Source organism: Colius striatus, chromosome 1, assembly GCF_028858725.1.
Source record: "Colius striatus isolate bColStr4 chromosome 1, bColStr4.1.hap1, whole genome shotgun sequence".
NCBI classification, from domain to species: Eukaryota; Metazoa; Chordata; class Aves; order Coliiformes; family Coliidae; genus Colius; species Colius striatus.
This window is the reverse complement of record NC_084759.1, coordinates 78,056,623-78,073,398: the sequence shown is the minus strand read 5'-3', so window position 1 is coordinate 78,073,398 and position 16,776 is coordinate 78,056,623.

Here is a 16,776-nt window from a genome sequence, read left to right as displayed (position 1 = left end):
GTTTCTAGATAAGGGAAGCTTTTCAAGACATGATCCGGAAAATCTCAAGGCACTCAGAAGCTGTGTCCTAGGGTGAGATTCAGAGCAGGAGATTTCAGTGGCTGTTTTTCTGCCTCGTTCTTGTGACTCGGGTCAGTGTTTTCAGCTGCTTTGCTGCTGTTGACTCCAAGTCAACAAAGAAGTTATGTGTACTCTTAACATTAAGTAGGGCTACTTATGTAGTTTTTTTCAAGCTAAACGCCCAAGAGAGTGCTATGCTGAGAACCAGAGAGAACAGAGGAGAAGCTAAATTTTCCAGTATTCCTTTCAGACAAAAGCCTGCTTTTAAAAATAGACCTGAGATTGCCATCATTAAAAGCAGAGGACACAGAGCTACTGTGCACAGTCTGATCAGGGCAAACAGGAGAAAACACTTCAGTGGGTCAGAGCCAGCTCTGTGTGAGACTGCCAGGTTGGGTAGAGTCCAGCTAAAGGCACGGAGAGGCACTGTGGAGCTACTGAAGCAGGCCAGTCACATTGTGATATGGGACACCTCACCCAGAACTTCCCTCTGGGTAATTAGGAGTCTGGTCAGAGTGGCTGCATGAATGACAAAGGGTTGTATGATTCCCCCTCTTTGCTTTCCTAGCTTTGGGATAAAGCAGAAAAGACGTTGCTGGAAGTGAGAGGAAGAAGTGGGAGCAGCCGCTTGGTTGTAGCCTTGATGGACTCCCATGCCCAGCAACCCGGTCAGCAGCTGGAAGTGACTTGCTCTGAGTAGGAAGGAGGTGGGGCCAAAGGCCTCCCATGTTCCTTTCCCATTCAAATAACTCAGTGACTCCAGGATTAGTAAACCCACTACTCAGAGACAGAACAGCTCTAGCACTCATCATGAGAACTTTATTCTTCCAGAAGGACAACACAATGGTCTGCTTTTTTTGCCAAAAAAACCCTTTAAGGGAAACACTAAGTCACCATTTGTTACTGCTTAAACTCTTCTACACTAAAATTTCTCATATAGTTACTATGTGGGGTGAGTAAAGCACGGAAAGGAAAGTAATGCTGGAACTACTTTCAGTAGACTGTGGTGTCGATCACTATTCTTTGGAGGTGAGCATAGGCAGATCATCATGTCCCATGTCTCTCTCTTGTTGATGGTAGAGGCTTTCATGACCTCTGGAAGGACTTTCTTCACCTTCATCTTTGCAAGATTGATATTTCATTCCAGGAAGCACTTCAAGTTTACTGCAACAGCTTCCTAATTTTTAGTTTTCACAAACCCAGGATTCAGGTTTTAGGACAACTGCTTTTGTCCACCGATAATTACAAATTGAAAAGACAAACGCAGAAATGGGGAAAAAAAAAAAGCCCAAACCAAATCCAAAACCTAAACCCAGATCCTATGAACTTTGAAACTTAGTATAGTTTATAAAAAACACTCATTATACGTGTCATGTGTAATAGACTGTTTTGGGGCACATGGCTACTACCAACATGAAAGACATAGGTTTTATTCTCAATTGCCTAGACTGCAGAGGTTCTTCAGAAGTAACTTAGAAATGCTGAGGATCTTTCTCAGAGATGTTTTTGTCTTGTCATATGTTGCCTATGAGAGGCTTTGTTTATTAAAAATGGCATCCTTGTTTCATCATGTCATTCTAGCATTCGTCTTCCCCAAGCAGGCTAAACGTCCGGGCATTTGTATGAGCGTAATCACCTCTACTGTAGTGTTCATTTCAAGCTCCCAAGCCTCTCTCTAAAGAAAGGTAAGTGCCAATACCTTGATTTCACCAGTGGAGTAACATTCATGCACAGAAAACCAAAAGTGACTCACACAAAGTTACTTAACAGGCTGTTGGCAGAGTTGTGAATAGAATAATATAGATCTCCTGAGCCTGGTCTTGCATTATAACGGTTTTCTGTTGGACAACGAGAGATTCCATACATACTTTTAATAGGTGCTTTTTTTATTTCTCAGATCTCAACCTTTTATCCAACCTGTAAATGACAGCTGCAAAGAGACAATCTTCTTGCTCTTTAATTGTGCACAATGGGGGAGATTTGTGAAAGAGCTCGATGGGTAAAATTTTCAAAAGCAGTTAAGCCTATTTGAAAGGTATTGAAATTCAGGCTCCTACATTGCTCATGAGATCAACACCCCGAAATGGAGCCAGAGTTTCAAACAAATGAAGTCTGCACTGAGAAAAGTACACGAGGAGCTGTTTTTCAAAGGCTCTTGGAGAGCTGCAGCTGCCACAGTGACAGCTACAGGCAGAGTTTCAGAGCCTAAACACTCAGTCTATCGAGACCTTTTGAAAAACACTGCTCATTTATTCTACACACCTACATGGACTTATTTCATATATCTAATGCAACAGGGGTTTCTGAGCCCCATAGGAGATGATCTGGTGATGGGAGCCAGAGAAAGCCTCTGTGTTCACCTGCAGACCCTGAGGCTGGCCAAGGCTATCACAGCCATTGCTTTGGTGGGCAGGAGTACACTGGCTGCACCAGGGCACGCAGCCTATGCGACATCATTCATACCAAGCACCTCCAGCATCTAGGGGATAGGGGTGGGGGATGGGGTGGGTGGGAAAGGCAAAGGAAGACAAGGATCATCTACCAGATAGCATGGGTCTTTGCCAAGGGTGTCATATTTGTTATCTTACTACAAAATTACTTTCCTTTGTAGTGTCCTCCTGCATATTTCCTCGGAAGAGATGGATCAACTTCCTTCCACAGAAGTCCCTGCACTCAGGGCTTGACTGTTTCCTGATAACTGGTTTACTGGGACTAGGAGCCAGTGAACCAAGGATTGCTTCCTGCTGAGCTTGTGGAGTGGAACATTCACTGATTTATCAAATGCTCTCCTTCTGCAAACTGTTCGTCTCCCAGAGGGAATAAAATGGTGGAAAGTATTCTGTCTATAGTCTGTTCAAGAAAATTTTTCATTTTTATTGCTGTCACCCTTACCTGCTCATATCACACTCTGTGTCTCAGTTCACTACCTGTTTCAGTCATCAAAGTTAATGATAACTGTTCACAAAAGGGCAATTTTCTAACACAGCCCAGTCCAGGGATCTGATTTATATCAGAGATTTACAGTTAATTACATTAATTTTTCTCTTTTTCTTTGAGCAGTGATCTTCCTTATACCTGCATGACTGGAGGTCAGAGGGGCTGAGGGAGGAATCAAATATAACTCGCAGTGTAAAAGTCCCCTGAGTGGATACTATGTGCTGAATTCTTGCATGTGTAAAAATGGAAATGAAGCATTGTCAAGTTTTCTCCTTCATTGCACAGTCTTGCTGATGTACAGCCTGTACTGTAAATGAAGATACAGGCTGCACAATGTGAAGTGCTCCCACTGTGCCTTTGTAAATAGCTTATTCGCTCTAAATTAGACAACTCCTTCAGTTTGTTAGTGAACTTCATAAATCCCTTCTCGCTCCCAGCATCTCATCATGACACATAGTCATCAAAAACTGACACAGCTGGAAGGGATATCTGAATACCTAGGATACGTGCTCACAGAGAAGGAAGTATTTGAAGGAGAGACCATGCAGATATTTATTTACAGGAATCTCCTGACAGGCTTGAAGAGTAACACAGCAAAAATCATAACTGCATCTGAAAACACAGCAAGTGGGAGAGGAAGCTTGCATGGTGGGACAGTAGGAGCAAGGAACCAGCCTGTCCCTAGCAAAAAAAGGGATGAAAAGGAATTTGAGGATGAAGAGAGCTGTCTATGTGAGATTCTCTCAAGGAGGGAGTATTTGGAAAAGGTGCACAAAGAATGTTGGTGTGATCCAGTTGCAAAGAAAAAGACCTTGGCGGCAACCCTCTGCACAGATTGGAGGAGCAATGTTGCATTTTTAAGAGCAGAGAAAAATGCTGTAGTAGGCAAGACACTAGATAGTGGGTATCTGGGCAAGAAACATTGGCTAAAAAAGGATAAAAGCTATAAAAAAAAGCTACAGTACATATACTTTATACAGTCCCCCACTGTGCAAGACAGATAGACAAGAGGATGCAAAAATAGGAACAGGAAGACAGTGGGCTTGACTTTTAAGAAATCAAGAAAGGTGCTACCACCTTGATGCACAGAAAACATTAACATATCTTTTAACAATCATGAGCTCCTGCTGACAACAGATCATTCCCAAGGAAACATCAGAAAATAAGATTTCTGTCCTAATATATGGAGGAAAAATGAATTCAGAGAGATTTGAAAGTCACCTGCATGAGCAGAAGACATAAATTTGTGGATTAGGATAGCTCCAAGGTGCAAAGAAGAGTAAAAAGGGAAGAGTATGCCAATATGCTACTAATAGCTGAGAGGAGATGAACAGAAGCTGTCAAAGATCCTGCAGAAAGGAAAAAGTGAGAAGAAAAAGAAATGACAGCTAAGGAAAGTGGTGGAAGCCAAGATTTTGGGTTAAGTGTATAATCAAGTGTATCATCCTAAGTAACTACCTGGCCAAAGAAGGTCAGGCTAGTGACATGGTTTAGGATAGATTAAGCTAAAAAGAAAAAAACCCAGACTTTTGTGCAAGACATTTCAGCACAGTGGAAGGGGAAGAAGCCAGATTAAGTCTAGACAGGAGCTGAAAAAGAAGTTGCTCTTCTCCCTTGCAGTCTGTTTTACAGGGTAAGAGAAAAAAGAACAAGAAGCTAAGTGAAAAGAGGTCGGGGACAGCAGCATTATAAAGGGAAAGGAAAGTGAACATCCCCGTGCTTGTCCTCGGTTTCCTGATTCTTCCTGGAGGACAGTTTGTAGCATGGCACTTTGGTCAAAAGTCTCCTGTTCTTGGCTCTCAGCAGAGCCAGCATTTCCCTGCAGTTGCTGGTCATTAACAGCGATGTGGAAGTGTTTCCCTGGAGACACAGCAGAGGAGACCAGAGCACAGGACAGTATACATGCTACAAAACAGATAGCCTCAAGGCTACAAACTCATCCTGATAACACATTTTCTCAGGACCTACTGCCAGAGAGAGATGAACTCCAGTGGGACCATTAGGGGTTACCTCAGTAACAATTTTAAAGACTTTAGTTGTTAAATGGAAACTGGGCAGAGTCAGTCTGAGTATTTATTCCCACATTAACTCTGACAAGGCCAGACAGGAATGCTAAATGCCGTAAGATCTATGTCGAGACTTGAATTGGGATTATCTGCCCTTGCCTGTATCACTATGCAGGCATCTGTAGGTGCTGCTTTAAGACCAACTTTCCTCTGGTCCCTAGCAAGCAGAAGCAGCACTCAGGACTTGCCTCTTTGTCTTGGCTGAGAAGTGCTGATGACTTCTCTCTGAGTTTTGATACCTTCCCTGCTGCATTTCTGTACCCTATTGTGGGTTCCTGGACTTGGAACATTTTCTTCTTTCAGAATTGTTACTGACAAGCAACTGGTGCAGTAAATTATTGCTGAATTCATGCTATTCTCTCCTTTTTCTAAGGAAAGGCATATTGAAGATGTGCTTTATTTTTTTCATCTTACTTGTCATGGGAGAGGACAATTCCCTATCTAATAGAAAAACAGATAAAATTTGAAATATTATTATTAATAATAAAAATTGTATTCTAGGAGATGGGAACAAATGAAACAACAAAGCATCAAATACATATTTCAGAGGAAAAAAATTATCAAGCTCATCATCAACAAGGCTGTTGAACCTGTTTTTATCTAAACAAATAATTGCAAAGCCAGCTGTCAAAACTCGCCAAGAAATGTACTGGAGAAACACACCAATATAATATTACCATTTACCATCTTTGTATTATACTTGAGGGATGTTTCAGAAAGAAAACTTTATAATATAGAGGCATTCAATACACATAACTCTGAAAAAATTGCTTTTCTCTTCATCAAACATCTGATTTGCTTTCTGTTATCTTCTCTCAGATGAGAAGCAGAGGAGATCTCAGTTAAGGGCAATGATTTTCCTCCTAAGTTATGAGGGAGGATGGTTGCAGCTGTGACAGGTAAGAGGGAGCAGAGCCACCAAGCCCTCAATGATGCTCTGGACTAAGCCCTATGTGAATACACCTCTGCCCTGCCTTTCATCCTTGCAGTGTGCCACAGTGGCTACACAGGGAGTAGGGGGTAAAATAAACTGCAAACTTGTAGAGAAATATTGAGGGCAGGAGTTTTACTTGAGAAAGTCCTATGTGATTTTTTCAGGCTGAACTGATGGGCACTCCATGCCCAAGCTGGTTGATGGGGCCATACACTTCTCCCAAGGGTCTGAGGGGGCTGCCAGGCTCCCTCTTAGTACATCTGCTATGGGCAGGCTGGTACATCTTCTTGCCAGAGGCAGTAGGATTTGGGGGTGGCTTTCCCTGCTCCCTGGGGTGATTCCTTTCAGGGTGCAGATTTTCTCACTGAGGAAAAGGCCCTGAAGAGCATAGGCTGGTATTTGTCTTTGGGACTTCTCCCTCTTCAACCCTAATATCATCTGACTACAGGTATCAAGAGCTTAAGGAAACTGTATAAGGGGGCAATTAAAGACTGTAGTTTTTTTGCAGTCAATGTGTCAGCAGGACACATAAACCAGCAAGGAACAGTTGGCGTATCATGAAGGACAAAACATCTCCTCTTTAATAGAGTCACAAACAAAGCTATGTAAGAAGGATGGAGAGACAGTTGTGAAGGTGCTTGGAAAGCATTCCACATGAGCACTTGAAAACCATGGTACACACACCAGAACAGAGAAATTACCAAGAGGATGTAACTATACTATTGGGAGGACACAGAGAAATGGGAAAATGAGATGCTTAGAAAACTACTCGACTGCGCTCAGTTGTGCTGATATAAGACAGATTTAGGGGATCCTCCTGCAGCAGTGAGAGGTGTCAGTTAGGTGCCAGTGAGGTTGTAAATAAGAGTAATCCATGATACATGTGTGCTTAGACTCTGAATGCTTTCAGAAACTTATAGTTTAATAATGGATACAAAGTAGGAAGCCAAAAGTAGGAATAAGTCACTCTGCCAAAGAGAAAGACAACAAGGAGCAGTCTAGGGAGCAGTCTTGCACTCTATGAAGGCAAAAATATTCAGAAATTATCTCGAAAAGGGAGTGACCTGTGAGAGACCAAAGTCTGTTGATGGTCCTGAGTCTCTCAAGGCCATAATAAGGGAAGATGTTAAGACTGGCAGAAAATTTGGTCTTTGGGTTGGAGAGATAGACAACAAATGACAAAAAATGCTATGTAATAGTCATAGGAATGACTGACTAATCATACTCATATTTGATAGGATCTAAACAGTCTGTTTCCAATAAAAAAAGCTACCTTGGAATCAATGTTATTAATTCTCTGAAAACATCTGATGAGTGTACACAGGCCTAAAGGTGAACAACAAGGAAGGAATGATGAAGGAATAAGGAGGTAACAAGTCAGCCATTTTAGTGCCTGTGCTTCCTGTAGCATTAATTGCATTAAAGATCAGAAACTACTCTGCATGTCATGGAATGCCTTAATCTACATTTGCCAGCAGTTATCAGATGGCAGTGTTTGAATCTACTTGAACATACTTATTTGCAGAAGACTGGGAAATGCTGAAGAACTGACTGGCAAACTTTAGCTTTTAACAATTTAAAATGGAAATACTTACATTGTCTTGTGCTGAGAAACTGGTTATGTGCTACCAAAACCACAGCTATTATTGTCCATGATTCCAAAATTCATCTGTAGGCTGATCAGAAAAACATATAACTACCACTGGCCCAGATCCACCAAACCACTTAGGAATATAAGTCCCACTGTGATCACTGGGAGTTAAGTACCTAAAATGCTTTCAGAATCCAGTAATCTGCAACTGACTTCTTACGCAGTGGCCATAGATCAACAGAACTGGTAAAACATGGACTAAATTTTAAATAACGATCTGTAGATGCTTTTGACATTCTTCTGTTAATTAACACAACTGACATAGCCAAGGCTTACATTCTCTTATGGACACTCATATTTCATCTCTAAAGACAAAATATGAGTCCTGGCCTCTGTCAATGTGCTAATCAATGCATCACTGTCAAGAATATCTCAATATCATCAGAATCCAGGCTGAGATGAAGGTTACAGTCTATCAATACTCATTCCTGGACTCAGAGGAGAGAGTTGATGTTTTATATAACCACCATCTCCATCAGCCCTGAAAGAGCTCTTCAACTCTGCCTGTCAGCGAAGTTTACCTCTACTATTAAATGTGTCATAAGCTTAAGGAGTCAGAATATTAGAAAATAAAAATGAAAAGTCAGGATGCCCTATCACCACTATTAGATCTTCTAGTCAGCTAGACAGAAAGACAATGAGAAGGAACTACAATTTCAGTCAAATGTGGCTTTCTGTGATGGCAACTATGCTTTTAGTTTCACATTTAGTTCTCCTGAATGAAATCCCGAATTCCTATAGTAAACTGGGATAGCTCAGACTTTTCTTCAACCCAGATATGGACAATACATTCAAAACATTTAATTTTATTATTCTCTACTAATTTCAAATGAATTGGTTTAAATTCAGCTAAACAAGTCACTGCATTTCCCATTTTGCGGCATTACTGTGTGGAACTTCTGTTTAGATAGGCAACTGTCGTAACTCTCTGTTACAGGCCAAACCTTACAGCTTTCTCTATGATGCCCCACACCACTGTCTTGAGAAGAAGAAACCACATTTGAACTATAGCTGGATACATAAAAGAGAACAGGAACATAAATTACAGCTCTATGCAGAAGCAGACTGATATGGAATCTAACAGGTTATTTTATAATTGATGTTGAATTAGACATTTCTAATCTGGTCAGGAAAACAGAGGATTACAAATTTGAAGCAACTCAAATCTAAAGACTTAGTTTGGAATATCCTGGTGGGAAATTTGATTTTGTAGATTTAGTCAGAAGGTCATTCTCACAAAAAACCATAAGGCCTCATAGTGTGCTGTGTATGCCATGTTGGCCTTGCCCCTGCTGTAGGCTGCACAGTCATCCTTCTGCTCTCGAAAGGCAAGAAAATTCAGACTCAAATAAACATATCCAAGACATTGTACCTTGGAACAAAACCTAAGCTGACTAATGCAAAAGAAATGGCCAGACTCTTAGATTGCTTTGTAGCCTATCTAAATATAGCTTGTGACAAACTACTGTTTTATCAGTTTAAGAACAGTTGAAGCAATCATTTGATGACTGTAACAAATCATAGTGATGTAGATTAATGGATCTGAGAGCAAAACTGACAAAGAAACTTGCAACTAAAGATCTGCTTCCCTCAGTGGGATTTGTTAACAAATGAAGATCACAAAGTTACAAGATTTATAAAGTGGAGAGGTTAAAAACAAATAATGCAAAAAGTTGGAGGTTATGGTCAGGTAAACAATTATTCAAAACTGAGATAACCATACTGAACCAGGCTCTAAATTTAATAAAATGTTCAGTAGTCACAGTACAGTGATAAGCTGCCATCAGGCTGATGAACGAAATTCTTATTTTACCTTTTTGTGCATGCTGTCTCTGGCCTAAGACTCAATTCAGTAGTTCTCTGAGACAGGACTTTGAGGACAGCAGACGCTTAAATGATTCCCTCTCCTGTCCACTAGCAACAGTGTTTCCTCCATCATCATGCTGAGAAGGAAGAGAAAGGTGGATGAGGGAAATGTAGCACAGCTGTCAGGCAACAGACACTGGTGTGAGGCTGGGAGCAAGCAGAGGAGTGCTTCATATAAACAGCTTCTGAAAATATATGGGTTGACAGATACTCTGAATGGTTTTGAGATACCTCTGGGTGTCTAATGTATGATGAACTTATAAATGATAAAAGGGGGAAATCAGTCATTTGCAACAAACAATTAGATTAGCTACAATGAAAACAGAAGGAAGCTGAAGGTTTTGAAACAGAATTACAAGGCTGAAATAACTGAGCTTTTATCCTCAGAATAGATACTGCATCAGAAGGGAACCTGAAAGTGTCGAATTGGTCAAGCTTTGTCTTATTCAGAGCATAGCTTTGCTTCCAATGAGAGAGACAGACAATTCTGATATCACACTGGCTTCCTAATGGCATAACCTCCCAGAACTCGATGGTTTACTGTCTTGATTTATCACAAAAATGTGCATAGCAATGTTCAGTGAATCCAGCTCTGCATTTATAGCAACTGCAAAGAGACACAAAGTGAGCTACAGAACTATGCCTGCACAAGGAAAAGACAGCCCTGGACCAGAAGAAAGCTCACTACTCTCTGTAAACAAGAAAGGCACAGTGTGCAACTCCCACTCTGTCTACTGAGAATTTATTTAGAAACATATTCCTAAACTTCACTGTGAAAGCAGATTGAAGAGAATGCGCCAACAGATATGATTTACCAAGACTTCAGTTCAGTTACATTATTCCACTAAAATACAACTCTTCTTTGGACACAGCTTCCTACAGTGGTTATTATCTATGTGAAATAGGAATTGAGAGATCCCTGGAGTTTACAGCCCTACAGTATCTGTAATGTCCCACTGTGAATTACATAGGAAAAGAGTCTTCCACAAAGATGCATAAATCCTCAGCTAAAATTAAATCAAAGTCAGGGTGAAGCACTATTTGTATTCTTGTGTGTATTGACAGCTCTCAACACTAATTTCTAAGTTTTGGCAAGCTGATGTCTCATCTTATTTAACTGAATAAACATTATGGGTTTTCTGGGCAGACAGACAAGTGGGTGGAAAATAAACAACTTTGAATCATTTCCTCAGCACAGCACTGTGCTTCAGCAGACATCCCATTCACAGAAATCCCAGATAAGTGGCTTTTGATACAGTACAACAATATAACAGTAACTGTTGCTTTTTCTGAATTTCATGGAAGTCATCCTATTATATGTCAGATTGCAACGTTAGGAGAGGCAGGAATTCAAGTACAAAGTGAATATATCACCCTGGAAGTTCAGAGAAACTTCAAAGAAAATAAAAGACAAAAGCATTTGACAAATGTTTTGAGAATACTCTACCAAGAATTTATTTTATGCAATCATTGATTTGGAGCTATAGTTGTGACACCTTGTTTTGATGCTTTTACTTGCAACATGTGCACAAAGGACACTTGCTTTGGAGTGATTTTCACTCACCATGCAATCTACTCATTAGCATACTTCTAGTTTGTCTGTGCTGTTAATTTGGAAATGATGTGCTGTGCTAGAAAATGCAAAAGTACTGTTAATAGCTGTCAGTAAATTTGTGCTTAGGGAAATGGCTTCCAGCTGAATTAAACTGATTTGATCATAATATGCTCCCATATGCTCAGTAGATGTTATGCCTTTTACAAGAGCTATACCTTTCAGCAGCTATAGGGCAAGGACTACAACATTAATACTTAACACAACACAGGGCTCCCCGCTGGTACAGAATATGCCTATGTCCTCCAACACTATTTGAGCGGGACTGACACCCTTATATATTCTGCAAATGTTCTTAGACCACCACATGCCAAAGCATATCCTATGTGGTTTTGGTGTTTCACTGCAAAAAGTACCATTCTGGTGAGATGTAGCCCAGACTTTTGTGTATTTCAGACCCTACAAACTGAGAAAACACATTACAAAGTGGGTGAGGATGGGCCATGAACTGGGGCATGCATTAAGTTCTGTAAAATGTGTATGCACCAGCTGACCTGAGCAGGGCTGGACTGAACAGTGAGGGTGAGAACCTACAAAACTTTGCAGTCAGAAACTACTTTCCACCAAGAGCATTTAGCACTACAGAAAAGCAAAAGATGATCTTGCACACTCATGAGTACACATTGTCAATGGTAAATACTATTTGTTGCAAAATGGCTGCACATGTCTTTTGTTAAAACGACTGACATTACTCAAATACCAGAATCATGCCTGGCTGATAGGCAGCTGAAGAGAAATTATTCACTTCTTTTCAGACAAAGGAGTTAAAATCTTACATGATATGAACATTTTGTGGACTACATGAAGACATTCTTGATGCTCAACTTCTGCTTAAAAATCCTGACAGAAAAGACAAGAGCTTCCATAGGCATTTATTTTGCAAAGATGTTGTCAAGAAAAGCAAAGGAGAATAGCTACCCTCAGAAAGATAACTGTTCTAGTGGAGTATTTGACACGCTGAAGAAACCATCAGAGGATCTTGAATTATCAACATCTGTAACACATCAGTTATGCTGTCACACTGCAAATCCTTTCTAGGAACTTGAGCAATGACTGAGAACAAGTCCATCTTTCACTTACCTTCTGTGAAGTTAAACTTTTAGTCTAATCCAGTTGGATCTTCTGGATGTGCCAAAATACAGATATCATAATAAAGTGAAAAATACTCAGGGAAGAAAGAGTAGAAATAATTAAATGCTTTGCCCTCTAAATCTAAAATTCATTCAACTCCTTAGATGACAAAAATCAGTAGTGCTGATCAGACATTATACAGCGGTAATAGTTCAGATTGCTCTCTGTAAAGGGTCATGTAAATGGACTATTTCAAACACGTTAAATGTGATGCAGGTAGAATGAGACCATGTTCACAGCAGTATATAAAGCAATTTTCAGACAGACTCAACTCATCACAGCTGTAAATCTTTGGCTGCATCTGGAAACCCAGTACAGACTTCATGCTTCTTTTTCAAACTCTCAGTATTAAATAGGGAGTTTTCCACTAATGCTAGTAAGCTGAACTGTGAACACTCTCTTCCAGTGTCTAACCATTACCATTTTACTGCCATGAAAACCTTGCCTAGACTAGAGACTAAAACATATCAACTTGTACACAGAAAGACACTCTATATTTCCTATCTGAATAGCTCTATTTTGAGACCAACGAACCGGAAAGGCTAGAAAATGTTATTATGAAATCTCTCTTGAGGGAACTGATGACTTCTGTGTGTGTAAAGGCAATCTGAAGTGCTCTTTTTATCTGGGCTAACACAGCAGGTGGAAGCACTTCACCTCACTGCCCAAAATTTTTTCCACTTGGAATGGTTCTTAACAGTGCTCATTCAGTGTTTCATGAGGATAAACTAACCCACAATAAAAAGCTACAAGCAAAAGTTGTCTACTCTGAGAAATCACGTATAAACTTGTTCTTGGAGTTCAAAGACTCTTTCTTGGAGTTGCAGGAAATTTTCTTGGAGTGTCAGTACACATCTGTCAGTGTTTCCAAACCTGGAAACTTTAGTCCAAAACATGTAATTTTGGTAAATTAGGTTCATAAAACTGCAGGATTCCTGAGGGGCTGGGTCTACCTATCTAAGAATGGATGCAGGTCCCAGTGTTAGCTATAGGGCCTGGATTTATAGCTATAAACATCACTGAGCTCAATAGTGATGGAGGTACAGCACTGCCTGAGAGACTTTCTCACCCATGTCCTCCTCACAGCTGAAAAATGAGACTCCCCACCTTCTCCCCAGGAAACAATCAGCAACACTTACTAAATTTTGGAAATAAGCATATCCGATCACAACCTGGACCTATAGAAACAAACAGGAAAAGCATACTGACTTCAGCACAGTTAGGATTTGGCCTCTGTGGCCTTGAGTAAAAAGCATTGTGTGATGATGGAAAATGAAGATGATTGTTTTGTGCACAATGAAGGAATGAACAAGTAGGAAGAAGGGGAAGGTAAGCACTTGTTAGTGGGGCAGGGCTCCCATTTCACTCTCAGAGCACTCACACAACACCATGGCTGTCTATCCTTATGTTTCCCATGCTGGCCTTTCAACTTCTTGTTCTTGAGCCTGGCAGTCTCTGCTAATTTCTTTGCCTCTGCACCTTCCCTAAGTGCAGCAGTCGTTGCTTCAATCAGCCCATCAATGATAATTTCCCTCATCTTATCCTTCCTGTAGTTGGTTCAGTAGAGTCATTAACATTTTCACTGGAGTTGGCCCAAATGGCCCTATTGAGGAGGAACTGGCACTCTGGCAAATTCTCTGCAGATACCTGTCAGGGATGAAGTACTACCACTTTTTTAAATAGTTATCAGGATTCAAAAAAACAACCCTCTCCTTGTCTCCCCAAGTTCATTATTTATCAGAAATAGAGGAAAGGACTTAAGATTTTTAGATTAATGCCACAGGCTTTGTCCCTGCAGGATGGGGAGAGATGCAGGATATGATGTATTTTCCTTTATGGGTTTTTTTCCATTTGTTGTTTTTTTTTTTTTTTTTTAAAATGGGTTGATGTTTCTTTTTAGGCTCAGACATCCCAATCAATAGGTAAAGGGATAAACACTCATTTGTTAACAGGTTATGTCCTGAAACTTCTCTTACAAATGCACTGTTTATCAGACAAAGGCGGAGGAATGTTTAATTCTGAATTTACTGATATTTACTAAAGATTTACAAAAATGCCAGCCTCAGCCAGATAAGCAACTCCTTATCAGTGTAATCATCCAACAATTTAACGACCTTTGGAGCAAAGCCCTCTGAAATATGTGGCAACTAACTTCCTCACTACAGAGAGAAACAGACAATGAGAATGAACTGAGAGATAGATGAAATCTAACCCATCTTTCTGCAAGGCAATTATCAAGCTTAGCTGTGCTACCTTTTCCAGAAGTGCTTGCTCATAGCAGCTGTAAGTATTGTCTGAGGGATTCAAAGAAAGAAATAGGAGTGAATTTCTGTTATATAGTGAATAGAATGAAGCCATAAATAAAATTCTTAACCACTCTGGAGATAGTCTCTTCCCCTTAAAAAAAAACAAACCCAACCATCTGTAAAAATATTAACACAATTCACAGTCTGACAGGACTCTCGTGTTGTCCTATTGCATCATGAGTGTCTTTGTCAGGTTCTGTGCCCAATGACATCCCCTCTCTCTGTGTTGCAATGGCTCCATTACTGCTCATTCAGCACTTCTGCTTCTATTTGCAAGTGCATTCGTGGTCTCTCTGGACAGGTTTTAAAGTGTATAGATCTGACTGGGACAGGGACAGGGAAGTGCTGGAGAGAGTCCAGCACAGGGCCACCAAGATGATCAGGGGACTGGAACGTCTTTCATATGAGGAAAGGCTGTGGGAACTGGGGCTGTTTAGTCTAGAGAAGAGGAGATTTAGGGATGATCTTATTAACATTTATAAATATCTAAAGGGTGGGTGTCAGGAGGTTGGGACATCCCTCTTTTCTATAGTAGCCAGCAACAGGACAGGGGTAATGGGATGAAGCTGAAACACAATATGTTCCACTTAAATATAAGAAAAAACTATTTCACTGTTCAGGTGAGGGAGCCCTGGCACATGCTGCCCAGAGGGGTTGTGGAGTCTCCTTCCTTGGAGGTCTTCAAGACCTGCCTGGACATCTTCCTATGTGACCTGATCTAGGTGACCCTGCTTCTGCAGGGGGGTTGGACTAGATGATCTCTAAAGTTCCCTTCCAACCCCTACCATTCTATGATTCTATGATTCTATGACTGATGTGAGACAGTATTTGAGTTGACGTGTGAAATGAGGAGTATGTTTCTTCATACCTATTTATTTCTCCTTGGAAATGCTGAATTCACTTGTGTCCATACTGATGATTATTTATGTTCATGAAGATTTATAACCGAGTCATAGATTATCTGAAATAGTCTGAGTATCCCACAGCAAGGGTGTGATAGGAACATGTTCAGGACTGAAGACAATTGGACTGTGAACAATAAGACCTTTCATGCTGACATAATAACACACGTTTATGTATTATTCTCTTGCTCTTTCTGCTATGGCTACCATTGCTGCTCCTTGTAAGTGATGATTTTGTGGTCCTTGATGAGCCTAAATTATTTAAATTGTGCTCAAATGACAAGTCTAATGACTATAGAATCAAAAAAATAATGAATTAGAGTATGTGAAGGTAGATTTTTTTTTTTTTACTTCATAAATCTAAAACAATTATGAAGGGAGATGAAATTGTGAATTATCCAACTATTTTTTTTGTATCAAATATGTAATTCCTCTGTCCTCACTTCTGCAGAGCAGTATTTTTCTCAGGGCAATCTACAAAATGACCAATTTTAGTATTTTTGGAAGGAGGTTTTTTTCTCTGTATTAATCCAGCAGGACAAAAATCACAGCAGACTCTATAGCACATTTTTCCTTAAGAACATGTGAACTGAGATTAGTCAAAAATTAAGTTCTCTGGTATTGATTTTAGGCACGCTATCAACTAATTCTCTCTGAGTTAGTAGAAACTCTTGACCCTATTAGAGGTAGAGTCTTTAGCTGAATGTTATGGATTAATTTTAAAGGATAAACAGTACACACTAAAACAGTATCTGTGGCAATTTTCACAGAAGTGTTGTCATTCTTTTTTACTCCTCTCAAAAAATATATAAATAGTTTTCTTCCATAAGTAGTTGTTTGGCAGAAATTATTTTGCACTCAATTGAGTAAACCTAATCTCCCTGCATTTTTAGGCAAGTAAGCGGTATGTTAAGTTTGACAAGAAGAATGCTTAGCTCTAGCTTTCACTCATTTCTTGGTGACTGTCACCAGAGGATAGTCTGGATAGTTCCCTTGTCATGTTGGGTGTTTTCTCATTTAGATCAGTGAGACCTGAGAGTGCTCAACATGTAGAAGAAAGTAAAAAGTCTCCACTTTAAAAGCCTATACAAAGTAGTATCCATGAGAAAATCAAAATATGATGACCATTTTTGATCCAAAACAAAACACACATGTGATCAAATCCACCTCAACCAGAAGGCCAATGGCATCACAGACCAGGTCTGCTCAGAGAAGAGGCCATCTTGCCAGCCATGCAGAGCCCATGGGAGAAGCCAAGTGCCAGATGGAAAGAGCTGATACTGCCTTGTTTCTAGAGCTGCAGAATGGGCA